We start from the raw sequence: 24,232 nt of genomic DNA on the forward strand, positions 1-24,232 counted from the left end.
ACATGCAGGATGGGAGGGAAGGGGTATGGAAGAGGTCAATCTGGGAAAGGAAAAGCTTTTTAGGGACATTGGGGCGGGAAGAGGGACAAGTAAGGAGTGGAGGATGAGTGTGTAATTGTTGGAGGTGTTTGTCAGCTGGATTTGGGCACAGGTGCATGGGTTGTATGCTGTTGTGAGGTGGGTGGCTGTTCGGTGTCTGAGTGCTTGCATTTGTGTACTTTAAGAGGGGGGACAGACACAGTGGGATAGGACACAGGGGACGTGTGCATGAATCTTGTAGAGGTGACTGCCAATGAGGTGTGTGTTCTGCTTGGTGTGGTGATGATGCAGGTAGTGGATAATGATGTAGTGCATGCAGGTGTGAGTGTGGACGTAACTGGGTGGGAGGTAGATGAGGAGGGGGAGACAGTGGAGATAAAGGATGTTGTTGTGTCTGCAACTGAATGGTGTTTGTGTGAGTGCCTGTGGGATGAGGTGTGGTGCTTGTGTTTGCCTGTGACACTCTTGGGTGTTGTCTTGTGTGCATGCTCGTGTGGTTGTGTGCTTGGGATGGGTTGGGATTGAGGAGAATGGGACTGAGGAAGTGGAAGTTGGGGGGGGGGAATGATAGAAACAGGGACAATGGCTGCCATCAGAGAGGAGGCCAGAGCGTGGATCGATCTCTATTGAGATGCCAATCCACTGTGAATGCCCTCCAGGAATGCATTAGATTGCTGCATCTGCGCTGCCAGCCCCTAGATGGCATTCACAATGGTTGACTGCCCTACAGAGATGGATCTCAAGAGGTCAATAGCCTCCTTACTCAGGGCAACAGGGCTCACTGGGGCAGGGCCTGAGGTGCCTGGGGCGAAGGAGATGCCCACCCTCTTGGGTGATCGGGCACGGGCAACTCGCTGAGGGGCTGCTGGGAGGACCGCTGCCTCTGCACCTCCGCCAGATTATTTTAATGCACATAAGGACAGGATGACAAAACAAGAAAGGGGTGGAGAGAGACAAAGGATACACTGGATCAATGACTGCACCAACACCACCGTTGGCGTACATAGCACCCTCACACACAGGGAACAGGCCTACGCACTAGGCATTGCACTACCAATGATATTGCTAGCCGCCAAGGCATGAGGAGGAGCACATACCACCAACTGCAGCACACCTGGGACCCACACAGCCCTGACCAGTAGTGGATGCTAACAAGCTAGGTAGGCAGTATTTCCCGTTCAGACCCTTAGCCACCAGAGGACCTACGCTGCTATGTCGGGCCTGGCCTAGGGGCACCCACTGAAACAAAACCACCACCCGGATACCACCCCTCTAGCCGTGTCCTTCAATGATGGCCACTGTACTCACCCCCTTGTGGCTACTGTGATGCCCTCAAGCGCCCATCCAGCTCTGGATAGGCCACTGCCAGTATGCGGGCCATCAGGGGGATCAGGGTCCGACGGGCACCCCTTCCTCATTGGGAGGCCATCCTCAGCTTTTTCAGCGGTCTTCCGTGCCCAGCATCTCAGGTCCCCCACCATTTGCGACAGTGGGTGCTCTGCCTGCCATAGACCCCAGGGTCCGCACCTTCTTGGCGATGGCACGCCATATACCCTTCTTTTGATGGGAGCTAACCAGCAGAGGCAATTCAGACAGGAAAACACCATTAGACAAACTGTCCAGCCAGTAACACGAATGGCCCACCTTACCTGTTTCCATCACTATTGGCACACATTTAGCCCAGCACTCAGCATGTACCCAGCCAAGAGGACATCCCTGCCCCTCACATGATGCCTTCTCACACACATCCATGCATTCATGCCACATGCATCTTGCCCACAGTGTACTCACCTGTTGGTCTGGAGGCCCATACGGCAATCCGTACTGGGGTAGGACCCCATCCACCAGTCTCTCCAATTCCTTGGAAGTGAAGGCTGGGGCCCTTTCCCCAGTCACACGGGCCATGGTAGGTTCCAGACACAGGTCACAGCAGCACATGCAGTGTTGGTCCTATCCTATGGAAGGTCAGGAAACAAGTGAGGAATCAGATAGAAAATGGCGGTCACATCTGCGGCGGTGCATACTGTCACCACCTACGTAGATCACCGTTGGCCACTGTATCCCATAGGGCCCAATTATAACCAATGAGGAGTTTCACGTCGGTTCACGACCGCCTACCGCCACGGCGCACAACGTCATTCTTGTGGCTTCGGACTGGGCACGAATAGTATGATATCCTGAGCTCTTGAGCATGGCCATCGATCCTCTAATCAGACTACACCTTCAGGAGTATCTTCTGTTGCAGCAGCAGTGGACAGTTCTCCGCTCAAACCTGTCCAGTCTCCGCCTTCTTTTGTGGAGATTAAGCGACATCATTTGACAGCTTCCTCCCAAAGTCTACGTTATCTTGATAGCCAGGCGTCCCTTCACTAAAATGGAATACGCCTGTCGATGGAACAAGTTTGTGGCATGGTGCACAGACAAGTCTGTTGATTTCCCTTTGCCACTCTTTCTGAGGTTCTTTTGTTAGTTCTTTCTCTGTCCCAGCAGGGCTCTGCTCTAGGCACCCCCAAGGGTACTTGTCTGCCATCTCAGCTTTCCTCCACTTGCCTGACCAAACCACCAAACCTCCTCAATTAAATCTCCCATTGTGGGATGATTTCTTTATATATATATATATATATATATATATATATATATATATATATATATATATTATTTGTAGATAATCAATTTCACATCCATTGTCAAGCATAGATCCCTGTATCTTGTCTCCAGAGTACTTAACATTGAAAAAAGCACAAAGGAAGTTACAGATAGTATCTCACCATTCCTTTGTCCCCTCCTCCCTCCTAATTTATTGATGGGTCATCCTCTACTAACTCCCTTCCCTCCATATATCTCCAGATCGCTTCGTCTTTTCTCCTTGCCCCTACCCTTTGTGGATATGCTTCTTCTAATCTCTGAACCTGGCGCATTTTGGTAATCCAGGCCTTATACTTGGGAGCACTAGGGGTCTTCTATCTTTGCAAAATCAATGATTTGGCTTCTAGAGAGCCAACAAGGAAGAATTGTTGTTCACGCACGCCAAGCTGGCAGCTAGCTGGGGAGATCCCAAGTAAGACTCGACATAAGTCAGGTTCCCTCTGTACTTGATTATTGTAGATTAATGCTCTGAAAACTGAAGATATTTTACCAATAGTTAACTAATATAGGGCAAAGAAAGCCCATATTGGTCCAGTCTCCACAAGGGTGATTATACTCAGGGGATCTCGCTGATGCTGCTGGATTCATCTGGTGTATGCAGTATGGAGTGTAATATAAATCCCACTTCGAAAAAAAAGGCCATTCGTTTGAAATAAGCTCCGCTAAGGGCCTTGTACGCCAGATGGTTAAACCTAGCCCAGTCTGTCATGTCTAGTCATCCATCGATGTATCGAGAAATAGAATCAAAAACTATACCTGTGGTAGTCTCCTGTGTATATGTATACAATGTTCGGTACGAATTTTCTAGTCCAATTAGATTTTTAACAAAGTTTGCTTTATTGATGTGTTCAGGAATTGCCCTGCCCATTGTTTTATATCTAGATAGGTGTTGTGTTATCTGTAGGTACGAGAATCTAAGAGCTATGGGAACCCTGCCCTGGCATGTTATTACTTGTTGCTATGTTTTGATTTGTTCTGCAAGAAGAAAATTCTCAAGTTTATGATATCCCAAGCTGGCCCATGCCCTAACTATATTTGCTGGCAGGTTCAGATCAACAATCCTAGCATTTTTCAAGAAGAATTTGGGATGTGTCAGTGGGAAATTGTATCTATCATGTATTGGTGTAGATTTTTTAACTAGGACATTAGGGAGTTTGTATCTGGATTTCTTGGGGAGTTTGGGGATTTTGAGAAATACAGGTACTTGGAGTCAGATTTCCTGAAGCATCGGTTGTAAATAAAAACAGTTTGATTCGTCTTTCTGTATTCCCATCCTGTTTAACCAATCCAAACATGCAGCGTGATAGTATTTAAGGATATGTGTCAGTGCACATCCACCTTCATCTACTGATAGCTGAAGAGTAGTCAGCTTGGTGCGTGGTTTTTGGCCTTGCCAGATTCATTTTTGTATCATTTGATTTATTTTTGAGAAAAAAGCTTGTTTTGCTAAGATCGTAACATTCAAACTATAAATGTGAAAAGGGGTAATATAGACATTTTGATGATAGAAATCCGTCCCATTAGTGTCAAGGGTAAACAATGACAGTTGGCCCATATGCCTTCTGCTTTCTCGAAGGTTGCAGAATAGTTAAGTTTAAATAGTTCTGAAAAGTCATGGGTCATGAATATGCCCAAATATCTTATAGGTTTAGGGGCATATTTATACTCTGTTTGCGCCGGAATTGCGTCGTATTTTTTTACACAATTCCGACGCAAAACTAACTCCATATTTATACTTTGGCGTTAGACGCCTCTAGCGCCAAAGTCCATGGAGTTTGCGTCATTTTTTAGCGTGGACACCTACTTTGCGTTAATGATATGCAAGGTAGGCGTTCCCGTCTAAAAAATTGACTCCGAGGCATGTGCGCCGTATTTACACTCCCGGGCAAAATTCACGCCCGGGAGTGGGCGGGTCAAAAAAAATTACGTACGGCCGCTTTTGCGCAGTTTTTTTGCGCCTGGACAAGGCATGCGTTAATGGACCTGTGGGCTCGGAAGGAGCCCAGAGGTGCCCTCCCATGCCCCCAGGGACACCCCCTGTCACCCTTGCCCACCCCAGGAGGACACCCAAGGCTGGAGGGACCCATCCCAGGGACATTAAGGTAAATTCCGGTAAGTATTTTTTTTTTTAAAAATTGTGGCATGGGGGGCCTGATTTGTGCCCCCCTACATGCCACTATGCCCAATGACCATGCCCAGGGGACAGAAGTCCCCTGGGCATGGCCATTGGGCAAGGGGGCATGACTCCTGTCTTTGCTAAGACAGGAGTCATTTCTATGGGGGTTGGGAGTCGAAAAAAATGGCGCAAATCGGGTTGAGGTGAAAAATTTGCCTCAGCCTGACTTGCCCCATTTTTTGGCGCCCAAGCTCCATATCCCCATACGCCGGCGCTGCCTGGTGTACATCGTTTTTTTCCACGCACACCAGGCAGCGCCGGCGGCTAACGCCGGCTAACGTCATTGATTAAAGACGGCGCCCGCATGGCGCTTCAGAATGGCGTTAGCCGGCGCTGATTTATTTGACGCAAAACTGCGTTAGCGCAGTTTTGCGTCAAAAAGTATAAATATGGCCCTTAGTGTCTGAATACTTAGCCTGTTTTTCTTTTGGCAAAACGTCTGAATGGCAGTTGAATACTAAGGTTTCTTGTATCAGAGAACTTTTGGATTTTGGCCAAATCTCTCTGAACGTTGGCCAGAGTCCCTTCTAAATAAAAAATAATGTTGTCCGCAAATAGTTTTAGTGCACCTACCATCGGCGAGGTGATATTCTGCCTGACTGACAATGCCAATGACTCAGTGAAAAGAGAGAAAAGGAACGGTGACATGGGGCATCCCTGACGTGTCCCTCTGAAAAGGGGGATATGTACATTGATCATAATAGATGCTTGCGCTTGATGATATAGATTATGTAATAACTTTATTATTACGGATGGAAAGCCAAAACGTGCCAGTGTTAGAAACAAAGTTGCCCACTGGACATGATTGAATGTTTTTCGGCATCGAACATAATGATTGCACCTTTCACCTTGTTGGTTGAAATATAATCTATAGCCTGTACTAGGAAATTTGTGTTACTAGTGATGGACCGACCTGGCAAAAAGCCATTTTGATCATTATGCACTACTGTTGCTGCAACAGAGGCCAACCAAAGAGCGATGATTTCGATAAAAGGTTTATAGTCTAGCTATTTGGCCGATATGAGCAAGGGGACTCGGGAGCCTTACCTTTTTTAAGAAAGCTAACTATGGTCACTTTGATGAAGCCTGTCGGGATTTTGACTCCATTCAGAAATTCATTAAAAACCATCAATACGTGATCAACTATTTTACTGGGGAAAGTCTTCCGGAACTCTGCTGGTGAACCATCACCACCACAGACTTTAGCATTAGGGAGAGTTTTAATGATATTCAGTATCTCAGTTCACGTTATAGGCGTAGTAAGGTTTTTCTGGTGATCTTCAGATATGGATGGAAATCTTAATATGGCAAAAAAATCATTAGCCTGCTTGATTGCCAGGGGGTCTCTTTGGGAGTATAGCTCAGAGTAATGGTTCAAAAATACATGTCTGATCTGTTCGTTATCGGTTACAACAGCTTTACTAATCAGATCCCATATCTCAGGAATGGTCCCCTGATTACGCTTTGTTTTAACTGGCCAGGCCAAAAGACATAAACTCACAGAAAACATGTTTATTGATTAATGATTTCGCGAGATATGAAGTAATTTTTAAGCGCTTGATTCGCCTTCACAAAACGACCATATGTTTGGGCGGTTCTATACCTATTATCTGCTTGTCAGGCCAGATCTAATTCCTGCTGAAGTGTATCTATCTCCTGCCTTCTCGCTTTGTTTTGTCCCACAAAATATGAAATACATTCAGCCCATACCCATGCCTTGCATGCCCCCCAGCCCCTTAATTTATTTGAAAGAATGCCTTTAACATCTGCTGCATATTTACGACCCACCCCTCTTGGGTTAGTAAGGACCTATCAAATGTCCAGCGTCCTTCCCGTCTCTTTTTATCATATACCCTCAGATCAATGTAAGGGGCGGAATAATCAGAAAACGGATTAGAACGAATACCTGATCTGATTCTCTCTCAGCTGTGGGAAATAAAAAAATAGACATTCCTAGATACGTAATGAAAACGCTTTGAGGAGCACGTATAATCCTGCAATGTGGGGTGATCAGTTCTCCATGGGTATATCTACACAAAGTCCTGCTTCACCCATACCAATTCCCTAGCGGACTTTGGTTTGTTCTGCGTTTTATTCAGTCGGGAACATTCTTGAATAGGGTCTTGAAGAAGATTAAACCCCCACAATAACAATGAATCCGCTAAACGGGACTAAAAGATCATATAGTTCATGAAACAGAATAGATTTATCTTGGATTGGATTGGCCCCTACAGGCTAACAAAATGGATAATAACATTATTGTTTCTAACTGATACCAAGATCCATCGAGCTAGGGAGTCGCACATCACCTGCAGTATTTCCCCTGTGAACTTATGTGTGAATAAAATAGCGCCCCCCCCATTAAAGCCGCATTAGCCGATGCAAAGAAGGAATATGATATGTATTTGGTTTGACATTTCTTTTTAAATGAGTTTCCTGAAGAAAAATGACTCGTGGCCCAGAAGATCAAAGCCATGCTAATATCGACTATCATTTTTTTTTGGTTGTTAATGCCGTTGACATTGCATATGATGACTCTAATCTGAAGCTCCTTTAAGTTTACGTTAGTCATGGTTCTCTGTCGATGAGCACTTACCCCTATCTGCCTGAGCATTAACTCTGCTTATGAGTGCTGCCGACCAATGTTGATTATCCTTTTTTCCCTATGCATCACCTCAACCTGTGTACACCCATCCTCCTGAGTTCCCTGTATCTGAGGCCTCTGACTAGGGACTATTGGAACCCACCCACCCCCTTACACGACCATCATGCTGCCTCTCCAGCTTGCCCTCTCTACATGGCTTTCCCGAATTATGGTGCCATGTTTGACCTCTCCAATCATGCAGAAAAGACTAGGCTGATAGTTGATAGTGTAGTATGTAAAAACATCACCCTGCTTGCCCCTCACCCAAGCCTTCAGATTCAAGTGAACCACAACCACTTCACCCCAGACCCTCCCCAATGCGTGAATACTTCAGATCAAGCAAATTTGGACCAGCAAGGTCCTGGCTTGTATGACTGTCTGAAAAATGTGTGAATGACCTTTGTATAGTACTTTTAGTTTAAGACAGCCCACTGCGAGGTCACGGGTGCTCCCATCATGCCTCGTGACTTGAACAGGTTCTGGGGGAGGATGGTGTTTCAAGATGTCGCTGCGAGGTGCACCAAGCAATGCAGCCATAGCGGTAGCGGAAGAATGTGAGAATCCAGGACAAAGACCCTACCTCTTCGCAGGGGATACGTTGAAGGCGCGCTGGTAAAGAGCCAGTGGAGAGTTGAAGGACAACTTCGGAGTGCAAGGAGATTGCTGGACCACATAGGCACATAGACTGTGTCATCTTTCTTCGAGTTGTTTGCCAGGAACACACCTATTTCATACCCCTATTAAGACTCATTTTGGCACTCTAAAATATAAATCCGCACCTTAGGACAGCATATTCGAGGCATTCTTGGGGGGGGGGGGCGTGCTCTAGGCATCCCTCTAGGAAGAAGGAAGAGCTTGTAGGCTGAGGAAGCAGTCTGCATAGTCGCAGATGCGGCTTGCAGTCTCCCGGCTTTACTTCTTACCTTATAGTTATGCTGCAGAACCGCTCTGCGACTTTTACACTATACACCACAGCCTGCACAAACGCAACCAGATTATTGATCAAGCACTGGATGAAACAGCTGACACAGGATCCTATGCTGAGCTCCCGCATGGCTGGTAAAGGCTCCAAGACTGCAAGGCATCATCAGGTCGATTATATTCCCACCAACTTCAAAGCTAAGGCAGACCTTATTAACAAGAGACAAGTGACTAGTCCGAACGGTCCAGAGATTTTTCTGCATTCAATATCCCCCGAGGGAGTATCACAGGAGATTAATAGTGGAATGGTATTAGGCTCTCTGACGTCTACTGTTGACAGTAATATAGTGCTCGCCCCCAATCAATGCCGATCACAGGCGAATAAGACTGTATAGGCCGTCGGCAGCATGCGGAATAATACCGTAACTGAGGTAACCAAGAACCGGGATGTGTAGTTGAAAGTAGACATAATTCATTAAAAACTTTATCAGCATATCCCATCTTTTCAGCTACGACCACAAGACACTCGCCAGGACAGCAGGCCCTGTCAGAAGCAGCAACAGACCGGCGAGATTGAAATTACCCCCCAACGACGACCGAATTTATATCGCTGAGGGAACCTCCAGACAATAATCCGCTCGGGATGTGAATAGGGCTCTTCCGGAGCCAGCCAGAAAGAAAGATATGGGATGGACTTCCTCAACCCAGAACCTAGAAGGGTTACCAGAGACGCAGACAGCACCCTCAGTGGAAGTGCTTCTGCATCAGATCCTGGGCGAGATGCGCGAAATAAAGATATCCCAGGAAGAGGCCCACAGGAAAACAAGTGAGCAGCTAACCGAACTCAACTCGAATATCCAGACTCTAAACACGTGGATGTCCCAGACAGAACTGGGCATCTCGGATCTAGAGGACTTTAAGGAGAAGGTAGACCCAGCAACCCTAAAACTACAGACTGAGCTGACAGAAATTCAGTGAAAGCTCGATGATATTGCGAATCGCTCTCGCAAATCTAATGTACACTTCGTAGGAATCCCGGTGGGATGCGAGAATGGGACCACTGTCACAGCAGTGGTCTTGAAACTTATTTGCAAGTATATGTGTCCTAATGTGGCTTCCACAGAGGCCGATCTTATGATTTCAAGAGCACATCGTGTCCCCTTTAATCAAATTGCGAATATAAAGCATCCCCGAACTATACTGGTACATTTCAGAGACTTTGGAGTGAAAGAGCTGATAATAACCAGCGCTATAGAAAAAACCCTTTTCTTTTAGAGTTTTCTCCAACATGTCATATGCTGCACCTTGTCTCCATAAGGAGTTTCAGAGGATGATTGACAGTTTTAAAGCAGTGGGGGCTCCAGCAGGTATTGTTCAACAGACAAAACTAAAAGTACTATTCAAGGGCCATTCGCACATTTTTCAGACAGTGGGATGATTTCTTAAGGATCTTACCCATCTCTTTTCTCCTTCCCCTTTCATAATGCCCCAGTTGGATTTCAACTTGGTTCTCACTTATCTGATGTGCTCTCCCTTTGAGCCACTTCACAATAATCAACTTCGCCTGATTACTCTGTGAACAGCCTTCTTTGTGGCTATCACCTCTGCTTGCAGAGTGAGTGGACTGCAGTCTCGTTCTTCTAATCCACCTTTCATCTCTATCCACCCTCACAAGGTGGTGCATTGTACTAGGGCTTCTTTTCTCTCTAAAGCGGACACACCCTTTCATGTAAGCGAATCCATCACCTTGCCTACTTTTTAACGTACCCCCACATCCCACTAAGGAGAGACTCCACTGCCTGGACCCAAAAAGAGCATTGCCGTTCTACCTCAGTCGTACTCAAGAGTTCCAGTTGGATGATAGAATTTTTGTGTGCTTTGTAGGAGCCCAGAAAAGTTGGGCAGTGCAGAAAAGAAGCATCTCGAGATGGGTTGTCCTTGGCAATATAATGTGCTACTCTTGGCTAAGAAGCAACCCCCTGAGGGTTTGCGTGCTCACTCTACCAGGGCAACAGCTGTCACCACCATGTTAACACGCGGAGTTACAGTCCTGGATATCTGTCAGGCAGCAACGTGGGTGTCCTTGCCCACATTCGCTAACCACTACTGCCTGGACAGTCAGGTCAGCAGTGACCAGCTACTTTGACCGTTCGGTCCTGCAGGACTTCCTATTATGATCTTGGCTCGCAGACCCACCTCTGGGGTAGTATTGCTTGGGTATCTATTCTAAGTTAGTAGAAGTCTCTATCAGATGAAGAGGTTACTTACCTTCAGTAACGATTTATCTGGTAGAGACATATTCTAGTTGCAGATTCTATACCGACCCACCCACCCTCCCCGCTCTGCGATGTCATGTACTGCGACCACAGAGCCAACAATGCACGCGGGGTCGACTGATGCCACCTAACAGCACTCAAGGGTACTGCTCGAAGAAAAATCTCCTGATCCAGACTGACGCCTCGAGGAAATTCTAAAGTAAGGAATCTACAACTAGAGTATGTCTTTACCAGATAAATTGTTACCGAAGGTAAGTAACTTGTTCAATAACATCACCCAATGTTATCCTACGGGAAAGGTAGGACTCACAGTAGTGAAAGTGAATTTTGTAGTGAGTCTTTCACTGCCAGGACTTGTAAAAAAAGGTACATGTCCACCTCTTTAAATACAGTTCACCCTGTATTGTCGGATCTTTAGGGCCTAACTTAGGGGTGTCTCATATGTATTAAAAAGGAGTTTTGAGCATGGCAAAAAATTTGTTTTGGCAGGTCAAAATTGGCAGTTTAAAACTGCTCACCGGATGCAATGTCAGGCCTGAGACATGTATTAAGAGACTACTTAAGTGAGTGGCACAACAAATGCTACAGGCCAAGAAGAAACATTTAAATAACAAGCTCTGGGTACATGTTGTACGTCTTTACTAGGGACTTATACTTAAATTATATGTGAAATCAGATGTTGGCTAATTTTACCATGATATAAGGATTGAGCACAAACACAGTAGCATTGGTTAGCAGTGGTAAAGTGCACAGAGTCCTAAAGCCAACAAAACTAATTTCAACAAACAAGATGGGAGTCAGCAGGAAGTTCGGGCGAAGACCAGTCTAAGGCTGAGAGGTTACTTAACTTTGCTACAGCTTTGGGCAGCTGTCTGGTGAACAGGTAGGCCATACTACCAACACAGTAAACTTCAATTGGATTGCAAGTTTTACAGGAACTCAGGTAAAGTGAATAGCTAAATAGTCATCACCAATGAAAATTGAAGCTTATGGTGTGCCTCATTTGGCATGCAGGGGTTCATTAATTCTTCCTCCAACAAACTGCTGTGAATAGCTGTTTGCAGACAAAGATTGTAGAAAGGCCATTCTGCTGTGCACTTGCAGTGAAAGAACTGCAGCTGAAACTGTGTTGTTGACAGGTTTGCTGCATATGCATTTGTGATGACAATGTTAGCTAATGGGGATATTTGGTGAGAGAAAGAATGTAAATTGCAGACTACAGAGGGTCTGTCCTGACAATTGTAGGTAAACTGAAATTCAGGGCTGAAAGACGCATCATCCTCTTAGAGGTTCACTCAAATCCAATCAGATGGCTATTACAAGTCAAGAACTCAACAAGTATTGTTGGCCAGCATCACATGTGAACGGTCTCTTGGTGGAGAAAGGTTAAGCTCTGCTCCCAGGAATCCAGCCCTTCCAGCAAGCTCAGACAATGTTCTGTCAAACCCAACAGTCATGGATTTGCCTCTGGCTATCCCATTTTCTGGCTGTTTAAGTGCATGGTCTACTCTGGAACTTCACCCTAACTATTTGCCCAAAATTTGAAGCTTAACCCTCCTGGCACTGCTACCTCTCTGTACGGCCAATGGAACCTGGTGGCCTTGAGCCCACCAGTATCAAAGAAGATCCCTAGGTGCAGATTGTGGGACATTCCCCAGTCGGTGTAATGCACAGAAAAGGAGTCTTATACAAATTTTGAACCTTAGAGGCCAAAGTGATGTCAGAGGCTGCATAGACCTACCTTTGTTGGCGGGGTGACAACAGCTCCATGAAGGAAAATGACAGGCTTTCTAGTTCATGCCTGCCTGTACTACAGCTGTCTAGCAGTGGGCTAACAGACACAGGCCTCACTGCCCCCTGACCTGGCTGGTGTTATGCCCTTGTCAGTGTGCACATTGGGTGTGGCTCAGTTTGAAAGCCACATGTGGTCTAGTGCTCTTTGGTTGCCAACTAGAGTTCCTCTGGTTTTAGTTTGTGAACGTTGCTCCAGCCTCTCTGCTTGCCTTTGAGATTTCTGAACAGGGAGCAGTAGCATCTCTTCACACTCCAGCTCTTCAGACACCATAGCAGCTGATTCCATCACCTGCATTCCTGTGGCTCTTCATGGTGCTCTCCAGTGTCAAGGTTGCTAGGATTGGTGAACTGTAGGATTCTGTTTTCAGCACAGGTTACACAGTTATTTCTTTGTTACCTGCTGGACAATCATATTCCAAGTAAGATTACGTATTGTGAGAAAGTAGCCTCTTTCTAGCCTTGTTACCCCCACTTTTGGCCTGTTTGTGAGTGTATGTCAGGGTGTTTTCACTGTCTCACTGGGATCCTGCTAGCCAGGGCCCAGTGCTCATAGTGAAAACCCTATGTTTTCAGTATGTTTGTTATGTGTCACTGGGACCCTGCTAGTCAGGACCCCAGTGCTCATAAGTTTGTGGCCTATATGTATGTGTTCCCTGTGTGGTGCCTAACTGTCTCACTGAGGCTCTACTAACCAGAACCTCAGTGGTGATGCTCTCTCATTTCTTTACAAATTGTCACTAACAGGCTAGTGACCAATTTTACCAATTTACATTGGCTTACTGGAACACCCTTATAATTCCCTAGTATATGGTACTGAGGTACCCAGGGTATTGGGGTTCCAGGAGATCCCTATGGGCTGCAGCATTTCTTTTGCCACCCATAGGGAGCTCTGACAATTCTTACACAGGCCTGCCACTGCAGCCTGAGTGAAATAACGTCCACGTTATTTCACAGCCATTTTACACTGCACTTAAGTAACTTATAAGTCACCTATATGTCTAACCTTTACCTGGTAAAGGTTGGGTGCTAAGTTACTTAGTGTGAGGGCACCCTGGCACTAGCCAAGGTGCCCCCACATTGTTCAGGGCCAATTCCCCGGACTTTGTGAGTGCGGGGACACCATTACACGCGTGCACTACATATAGGTCACTACCTATATGTAGCTTCACAATGGTAACTCCGAATATGGCCATGTAACATGTCTATGATCATGGAATTGCCCCCTCTATACCATCCTGGCATAGTTGGCACAATCCCATGATCCCAGTGGTCTGTAGCACAGACCCTGGTACTGCCAAACTGCCTTTCCTGGGGTTTCACTGCAGCTGCTGCTGCTGCCAACCCCTCAGACAGGCATCTGCCCTCCTGGGGTCCAGCCAGGCCTGGCCCAGGATGGCAGAACAAAGGACTTCCTCTGAGAGAGGGTGTTACACCCTCTCCCTTTGGAAAATGGTGTGAAGGCAGGGGAGGAGTAGCCTCCCCCAGCCTCTGGAAATGCTTTCTTGGGCACAGATGTGCCCAATTCTGCATAAGCCAGTCTACACCGGTTCAGGGGACCCCTTAGCCCTGCTCTGGCGCGAAACTGGGCAAAGGAAAGGGGAGTGACCACTCCCCTGACCTGCACCTCCCCTGGGAGGTGTCCAGAGCTCCTCCAGTGTGCTCCAGACCTCTGCCATCTTGGAAACAGAGGTGCTGCTGGCACACTGGACTGCTCTGAGTGGCTAGTGCCACCAGGTGACGTCAGAGACTCCTTCTGATAGGCTCCGTCAGGTGTTAGTAGCCTATCCTCTCTCCTAGGTAGCCAAACCCTCTTTTCTGGCTATTTAGGGTCTCTGTCTCTGGGGAAACTTTAGATAACGAATGCAAGAGCTCATCCGAGTTCCTCTGCATCTCTCTCTCTTCACCTTCTGCCAAGGAATCGACTGCTGACCGCGCTGGAAGCCTGCAAAATTGCAACATAGTAGCAAAGACGACTACTGCAACTCTGTAATGCTGATCCTGCCGCCTTCTCAACTGTTTTCCTGGTGGTGCATGCTGTGGGGGTAGTCTGCCTCCTCTCTGCACTAGAAGCTCAGAAGAAATCTCCCGTGGGTCGACGGAATCTTCCCCCTGCAACCGCAGGCACCAAAAAGCTGCATTACCGGTCCCTTGGGTCTCCTCTCAGCACGACGAGCGAGGGCCCTCGAATCCAGCAACTCTGTCCAAGTGGCCCCCACAGTCCAGTGACTCTTCAGTCCAAGTTTGGTGGAGGTAAGTCCTTGCCTCACCTCGCTAGACTGCATTGCTGGGATCCGCGACTTTTGCAGCTACTCCGGCCTCCGTGCACTTCCGGCAGAAATCCTTTGTGCACAGTCCAGCCTGGGTCCACGGCACTCTAACCTGCATTGCACGACCTCTTAAGTTGTTCTCCGGCGACGTGGGACTTCTTTGTGCGACTTCGGGTGAGCACCATTTCACACATCCTTGTAGTGCCTGTTTCTGGCATTTCTCCGGGTGCTACCTGCTGCTAAGAGGGCTCCTTGTCTTGCTCGACGTCCCCTCTACCTCCTGGTCCAATTTGCGACCTCCTGGTCCCTCCTGGGCCACAGCAGCATCCAAAAACGCTAACCGCACAATTTGTAGCTAGCAAGGCTTGTTGGCATTCTTTCGGCGGAAAAACACTTCTGCACGACTCTCCACGGCGAGAGAGATCCGTCCACCAAAGGGGAAGTCTCTAGCCCTTTTTGTTCTTGCAGAAACCTCAGCTTCTTCTGTCCAGTAGAAGCTTCTTTGCACCCACAGCTGGCATTTCCTGGGCATCTGCCCATCTCCGACTTGCTTGTAACTTTTGGACTTGGTCCCCTTGTTCCACAGGTACCCTAGATTGGAAATCCATCATTGTTGCATTGTTGGTTTGTGTCTTTCCTGCATTATTCCTCTAACACGACTTCTTTATCCTTAGGGGAACTTTAGTGCACTTTGCACTCACTTTTCAGGGTCTTGGGGAGGGTTATTTTTCTAACTCTCACTATTTTCTAATAGTCCCAGCGACCCTCTACAAGGTCACATAGGTTTGGGGTCCATTCGTGGTTCGCATTCCACATTTGGAGTATATGGTTTGTGTTGCCCCTATCCCTATGTGTCCCCATTGCATCCTATTGTTACTATACATTGTTTGCACTGTTTTCTAAGACTATACTGCATATTTTTGCTATTGTGTATATATATCTTGTGTATATTTCCTATCCTCTCACTGAGGGTACACTCTAAGATACTTTGGCATATTGTCATAAAAATAAAGTACCTTTATTTTTAGTATAACTGTGTATTGTGTTTTCTTATGATATTGTGCATATGACACTAAGTGGTACTGTAGTAGCTTCACACGTCTCCTAGTTCAGCCTAAGCTGCTCTGCTAAGCTACCATTATCTATCAGCCTAAGCTGCTAGACTCCCTATACACTAATAAGGGATAACTGGGCCTGGTGCAAGGTGCAAGTACCCCTTGGTACTCACTACAAGCCAGTCCAGCCTCCTACACGTATTTATCCAGGGATTCAGTTTGCATGCTTCGTGAGCGTTTTATAGTTTCACACCTGAAGATTGCATTTGGAACTAGTCCTCCAAATGCAGGCTTTCACCTGCTGTTACAGCTCTACAAACTTGGCCTTGTGGCGCAGACTCATTTATTGAATGATTGAGGGGGTTATTAAAACTCGCCAAGGAGTGGTCCTGGCATTGAGCGGATAAAAATAAGAAGCCGAAAACCTCAAGGCTTATATAAAAATCCCAGGAAACAAATGAGTTTTAATTGACAAAAGCAGAGAGATTTTAAGGTGATTGCACTCTCAACTGTGAACCACTGAAGCTCAAATAGGAGATAAGAAGCTGCAGAAATGTGTGGAAAACAGAAAAGCACTGCAACATTCTGTATAATTTTAAGTTGTTTAAGAAGATTTGAAGGAAGACCCTAATAAAGAGAAATTCCATAATCCAAGGTGAAAAGAATAAATACCGGGCCCACGTTTTTCTGAAATTTAAAAGGGAAGACGGTGCAAGATTTTAAACATAAGTTGAATTTAATAGAAGCAATTCAATGTGACCTTTTGAAATGAGGAGCGAATAACCAGACAGAATTAAAAACATGTCTATAATTTTGGTAGATTTATGATAGATAGGCACCACGAAGAGGACCACTTAGAAGATTGGCCTCTCACAATCAGTATTTCCATTTTCTCCAAGGTTTCAATTAACCAGTTACTTGCCATCCAATAGTGTAACTTGGTAGACTGCGTATACTGCATACGCGGGAACCATTTGCGGTTTACTTGAGCAAGGCCCAAGCTAATTAATTCAAATTATCTTAAACTTTCCTAAAACCAATGTTGGATGTAATTAGGAGGATTTTGCCATTCATGATCACACTGTTTGGGGAGATCTTTGAAGAAGGGGTTCAGTGTCCGCAATCCTGGAATGAGGCAACAGTTATGTTAATCCTGAAACCAGGAAAAAACCCTGCTATATGTGAATCCTACAGACCCATCTCTCTCCTAAACAGTGATTATTAAATACTTGTAAAAGTTTTGGCAGAAAGGCTGAGTGGGGTAGTTGGTGGATTGTTACACAACGATCAGAAGGGATTTGTAAGGGGAAGCTTCCTACATGAATTAACAGGTGGCTTTGTCGGCTCAATTGATTTTGCCACAACCCTTAACATTCCACTAGCTGTACTAACCCTAGACACCACAAGAGCCTTTGACAGGGTAAACTGGATTTATTTGGCCACCATTCATCATATACTTTTATTTCGACCATGGGTCATAAAAGTTACACATAAAAATTGTACAAAGAAGGTGCATTTGTTTCATTTTGCTTTCACACTGGCTTAAAATAAAGTTTAGAATAAAAATAGCTTCTATAGGCCGTGGCCTACTATAGTCCACCGTTATTCCCGATACATAACTTAACATTTAGATGCCAAGGTTTCTAAAGCGTCTGCTTCATAATGTTAGGATAATATAAATATTAAAAAGCTCTTAAGCAATATGAGGTGGTTTCAGATTCAATTTTCCCAAGTAATGCCATCATCAAGATGAATGCAAACTATCCGACCCAGATTTAAAGATTTAAAGTGCTAAGTTGATGTTACATAGTGATACAGTTCCTTGAAAATTTAGATGGCATACTTTAACAAGGAGAGCCTACTACCAGCACAATCGTATAGACAAATTTAGGCACTGTCAAGTCATTAGAGACACAAGCACAGTGTGATAAGAAGCTTATATAATAACTTGAAATGGTTATCGGATTCATGTTAAAATGACACGAATACCAGACAGGTGCATAAAAATAACTCTTTGCGGCTAACACTAATAATAAAATAGCAGAAACACAGGATGATTACCTACATAGTGTCTAAGAAAAAACTATTCCAAAGCCCTGTCCAAACCACATGGTCAATAATTCATCATCATCATCAACTTTGTTCGATCAGTGACCATAAAAGCACATAAACAAGATAATAAATAATTATTAAGTGAATAAATAAATACACATCTATAAATTGGTGTAAAAACATTAAAACAATAACTTGAGTTGCACATATGACTCTAAAACTTATCTATAAAAGAGATGTGACCTTAAATTACTTTTTGGAGATGACATCGTATGCGCCAAGCTGTTGCTAAATACTTGCTTACTGAAAGAATTACGTCCGCTGAATTATGGCTTTTTAAAACCGGTAGAGCCAAAGAGCAGTTCTTGAATCCCATGTCCCTGCAAATGTTGCGGATCCATTTTAATCGCGGAATCGCATAGGCTGGGCAAAAGAACATGAAATGCTGAATGGTTTCGAAAATACTGCCACAGGCAGGGCATATATCGGGAAGATTAATCGACCCCTGTAGGAGGCTGGACTGGCTTGTAGTGAGTACCAAGGGGTACTTGCACCTTGCACCAGGCCCAGTTATCCCTTATTAGTGTATAGGGTGTCTAGCAGCTTAGGCTGATAGATAATGGTAGCTTAGCAGAGCAGCTTAGGCTGAACTAGGAGACGTGTGAAGCTACTACAGTACCACTTAGTGTCATATGCACAATATCATAAGAAAACACAATACACAGTTATACTAAAAATAAAGGTACTTTATTTTTAGGACAATATGCCAAAGTATCTTAGAGTGTACCCTCAATGAGAGGATAGGAAATATACACAAGATATATATACACAATAGCAAAAATATGCAGTATAGTCTTAGAAAACAGTGCAAACAATGTATAGTTACAATAGGATGCAATGGGGAAACATAGGGATAGGGGCAACACAAACCATATACTCCAAAAGTGGAATGCGAACCACGAATGGACCCCAAACCTATGTGACCTTGTAGAGGGTCGCTGGGACTATTAGAAAATAGTGAGAGTTAGAAAAATAACCCTCCCCAAGACCCTGAAAAGTGAGTGCAAAGTGCACTAAAGTTCCCCTAAAGACAAAGTAGTTGTGTTAGAGGAATAATGCAGGAAAGACACAAACCAGCAATGCAACAACTGTGGATTTCCAATCTAGGGTACCGGTGGAACAAGGGGACCAAGTCCAAAAGTCACAAGCAAGTCGGAGATGGGCAGATGCCCAGGAAATGCCAGCTGCGGGTGCAAAGAAGCTTCGACTGGACAGAAGAAGCTGAGGTTTCTGCAGGAACGAAAAGGGCTAGAGACTTCCCCTTTGGTGGACGGATCCCTCTCGCCTTGGAGAGTTGTGCAGAAGTATTTTCCCGCCGGAAGAACGCCAACAAGCCTTGCTACACGCAAATCGTGCGTTTGGCGTTTTTGGACGCTGCTGGGGCCCAGGAGGGACCAGGAGGTCGCAAATTGGACCTGCAGAGAGAGGGGACGTCGAGCAAGACAAAGAGCCCTCACTGAAGCAGGTAGCACCCGGAGAAGTGCCAGAAACAGGCACTACAAAGATGCGTGAAACGGTGCTTGCCGAAGTTGCACAAAGGAGTCCCACGTCGCCGGAGACCAACTTAGAAAGTCGTGCAATGCAGGTTAGAGTGCCGTGGATCCAGGCTTGGCTGTGCACAAAGGATTTCCGCCAGAAGTGCACAGGGGCCGGAGTAGCTTGCAAAGTCACGGTTCCCACTAATGCAGCCCAGCGAGGTGAGGCAAGGACTTACCTCCACCAAACTTGGGCTGAAGAGTCACTGGACTGTGCGGGTCACTTGGACAGAGTCGCTGGATTAGAGGGACCTCGCTCGTCATGCTGAGAGGAGACCCAAGGGACCGGTAATGCAGCTTTTTGGTGCCTGCGGTTGCAGGGGGAAGATTCCGTCGACCCACAGGAGATTTCTTCGGAGCTTCTGGTGCAGAGAAGAGGCAGGCTACCCCCACAGCATGCACAAGCAGGAAAACAGTCGAGAAGGCGGCAGGATCAGCGTTACAGAGTTGCAGTAGTCGTCTTTGCTACTATGTTGCAGGTTTGCAGGCTTCCAGCGCGGTCAGCGGTCGATTCCTTATCAGAAGGTGAAGAGGGAGATGCAGAGGAACTCGGATGAGCTCTTGCATTCGTTATCTAAAGTTTCCCCAGAGACAGAGACCCTAAATAGCCAGAAAAGAGGGTTTGGCTACCTAGGAGAGAGGAAAGGCTACTAACACCTGAAGGAGCCTATCAGCAGGAGTCTCTGACGTCACCTGGTGGCACTGGCCACTCAGAGCAGTCCAGTGTGCCAGCAGCACCTCTGTTTCCAAGATGGCAGAGGTCTGGAGCACACTGGAGGAGCTCTGGACACCTCCCAGGGGAGGTGCAGGTCAGGGGAGTGGTCACTCCCCTTTCCTTTGTCCAGTTTCGCGCCAGAGCAGGGGCTAAGGGGTCCCTGAACCGGTGTAGACTGGCTTATGCAGAATTGGGCACATCTGTGCCCAACAAAGCATTTCCAGAGGCTGGGGGAGGCTACTCCTCCCCTGCCTTCACACCATTTTACAAAGGGAGAGGGTGTCACACCCTCTCTCAGAGGAAGTTCTTTGTTCTGCCATCCTGGGCCAGGCCTGGCTGGACCCCAGGAGGGCAGCTGCCTGTCTGAGGGGTTGGCAGCAGCAGCAGCTGCAGTGAAACCCCAGGAAGGGCAGTCTGGCCGTACCAGGGTCTGTGCTACAGACCACTGGGATCATGGAATTGTACCAACAATGCCAGGATGGCATAGAGGGGGCAATTCCATGATCATAGACATGTTACATGGCCATATTCGGAGTTACCATGGTGAAGCCACATATAGGTAGTGACCTATATGTAGTGCACGCGTGTAATGGTGTCCCCGCACTCACAAAGTTCAGTGAATTGGCTCTGAACAATGTGGGGGCACCTTGGCTAGTGCCAGGGTGCCCTCACACTAAGTAACTTTGCACCTAACCTTTACCAGGTAAAGGTTAGACATATAGGTGACTTATAAGTTACTTAAGTGCAGTGTAAAATGGCTGTGAAATAACGTGGACGTTATTTCACTCAGGCTGCAGTGGCAGGCCTGTGTAAGAATTGTCAGAGCTCCCTATGGGTGGCAAAAGAAATGCTGCAGCCCATAGGGATCTCCTGGAACCCCAATACCCTGGGTACCTTAGTACCATATACTAGGGAATTATAAGGGTGTTCCAGTAAGCCAATGTAAATTGGTAAAAATGGTCACTAGCCTGTCAGTGACAATTTGGAAAGAAATGAGAGAGCATAACCACTGAGGTTCTGATTAGCAGAGCCTCAGTGAGACAGTTAGTCACTACACAGGTAACACATTCAGGCACACTTATGAGCACTGGGGCCCTGGGTTACCAGGGTCCCAGTGACACATACCACTAAAACAACATATATACAGTGAAAAATGGGGGTAACATGCCAGGCAAGATGGTACTTTCCTACAACCCCCACCTATGAATCAATGACATCAGGGGCAGAGAGCCAAAACGAAACCTTGCACATAGGCTCTTGCCCTGCAAATCCGGTATAACATCCAAATAGGATTCAAACTTTGGGGACCATTTAATATCAATGAAGGAATTAGTTAAGTGACCATGTGATTTGTGGGTTATGTAGTTATCCTTAACATAAGACCAATAGGTTGACTTTAAAACGTTTTTATGCCGTCTCTCTAGTTTATGGGGGTTTTCCCAATAGTCACCCAGACCCAATAGCCGGAGCCAATGGGCCACGTGTCGAATCCAGGGAAGAGTATTAGCGTTTTGGCATTTCAATAGATCGAGTAATGCGGTCTTATATATATCTAGTTCGGGGGTTATCCATAACCTGATCCAATAAAGGAGAGGTCTTAGAGTAGCTAGATCTGCTACTCGGCATAACCCCAGATCTAGAAATAATGGAAGCAAGGGTGTGGTGCGTGGACATGCAGTTAAAGCCCTTGCAAAATTGTTTTCCCCCACACTGATCTTGTTACAATTAGCGTAACCCCATACCTCCGCTCCGTACAGGGCTGCACTTTGAGCCTTAGCTGTGTACATTTTTATTGCTGGGGAAACAACTTTTGTAAAGGTGCTTTGATAGAATCGCAATATAGATGAGGCTCTGTGTTGTAGGTGCCCTGCACTTTTTGTAATCTGCTCTTCCCATAATAGTTTGCTGGTTAACCTAACTCCCAGGTAATCTATAGAGCTTACTTCCTTCAACGGTACTCCCTCAATATGAATGGAACATTTTTTCCTAGGTCCCTTGGATAACACCATCAGTTTTGTTTTGTTAATATTAACCTCCAACCCATGATCGCTGCAAAATTGGTTAAACCGGTCAACAAGGGTTTGCAACCCCATTGGTGTCTTAGAAATGAGGAGTGAATCATCGGCAAAGAGCAGGATGGGGATTTTTTGTGTATTCAGGGAAGGGGCATCATTCTGGCCTATGGACACAGCCTTTACTACCTCGTTGATAAATATGGTAAACAGTAGGGGGGCTAGCACACAACCTTGGCGAATTCCTCTTCTAGTTGGGATCCGCTCTGTCAGTTCGCCTTGTTCACCCCACCTCACTTGGGCATAAGTGTTCTCATGTAGTCGTTTTAACAGGAGTAATAGATCCTCTGGGATTCCCAATCTACCCAGCACTTCCCACAATTTGGCTCTTGGGACCAGATCAAAAGCTGATCGCAGGTCTATAAATACCACATACAGGCATTGTTTGGCCACAAAAACATATTTCCAATGCAATATGGCCAATCGAAAGACCTGGTCTATCGTGCTAGTTTTTGCTCGAAACCCTGCCTGTAAATGGGAAAGGATTTGGTACTCCTCAACCCAATTGATTAGCCTCTGCAAAATTTGTTTAGCAAAAATCTTTTGTAGGTTGTCCATAAGGCTAATTGGCCTATAGTTAGCTGGAAGATTAGCATTTCCTTTTTTATAAATGGGTATGATCTCTGCCCCCTTCCATGTCCCTGGAATTTGCCCCCCTGCAGCTATACTATTTGAAATGGCATTAATATACCAGGACCAGATATATGGTTCCGATCTATAAAGACCTCCAGGAAGCTTGTCTGGTCCGGGTGCTTTGCCAGGTTTTAGGCTATTTATAGCCTCAAGGGTCTCTTCTACTTTAAAGATGAGGCAACCCTCAGGGATACACTGGGTCTCCACTTGGAGGGCCATGCTGGAATTTGATTCCAACAATTTTGTTGGAGAGTGGACCACATTGGTGTCCATTGGGCCCTCTGGTAGGGCATAAAGAGTAGTAAAATGCTCTACCCAGCTTTCCGGTTGAATATGGTTGCTGGGACAGCTCCTACCTCCATTTTCTCTTTTAGACTGAAGTTCCCAGAAACGCTTGTTATTCTTCTCTCTGGAAGCATCTAATAATTCCTGCCACAGGGAATCCTCCCACCGCTTTTTTACGTTAGACAAAGTTACTTTGTATATGGACCTAGCTTGTTTAATTTCCCCCTGGGAACCAGACATTACTGTTACTCTTAACCCAGGCTTAGCCTTTGAGCACCTCTCATCAAACCATCCCTTGCGTGCCCCTTTCCCTTCATGTGGCTTTGACCGCCTTGTTTTATAGAAGAACCCCCGTAGCTGAGTAGTCATACTGTCATGTATTTTGAGAATCGGAATGTTCCCCACAGCCTGATCTTCGTACTCAGCCAAACTATTTAAGAAAATCTGATATATTGCTCTAATATGATGAGGGTTGGACATCACTTTTGGCCATGTAATCTTAGTGAAGTTGTTGTTCCAGCAAGGTGGCGGAATTATTGTAGCATGGTTGTTAAGTGTTCTCCTGAACATTTCTCCAGAAAGGGTAAGGAGCAAGGGGAAATGGTCACTATCACATCTCACTTCTACTTTCATATCTACCAAATGAGGCCACAACCTAACATCGACCAAGAAATAATCAATAGTGCTTATCGACATGCCCCTTTTAAAAGTAGGTGCACTGTTGATATCGGATGGAGTTCTACCATTACAGGCCCTAAGGCCATGATTTAAACATAATGTGGCTAATTGCATGGCCACCCGAGATTTTTTGCATGGCCGGGTAATAGATAGTTGTGGGATCCCCCACTGCTCATCTTCTTCATCAGTTAAACCACTTGTGAGAATAGAAGGCTCGAAGGTACAGTTAAAATCTCCAGCTATGATTAAAATAGTTGAGGGGTGGAGGCTTCCTACAAATTCGGACAGAATAGCCAGGGTATGGGACTCAGAGCCATATGGGACCGATCGTATATAAGCATTAACAATAACAATTGATAATCTTCTGTTGAACGTAATACACAT

This window comes from Pleurodeles waltl, chromosome 5 (genome assembly GCF_031143425.1).
Source record: "Pleurodeles waltl isolate 20211129_DDA chromosome 5, aPleWal1.hap1.20221129, whole genome shotgun sequence".
Lineage (NCBI taxonomy): Eukaryota > Metazoa > Chordata > Amphibia > Caudata > Salamandridae > Pleurodeles > Pleurodeles waltl.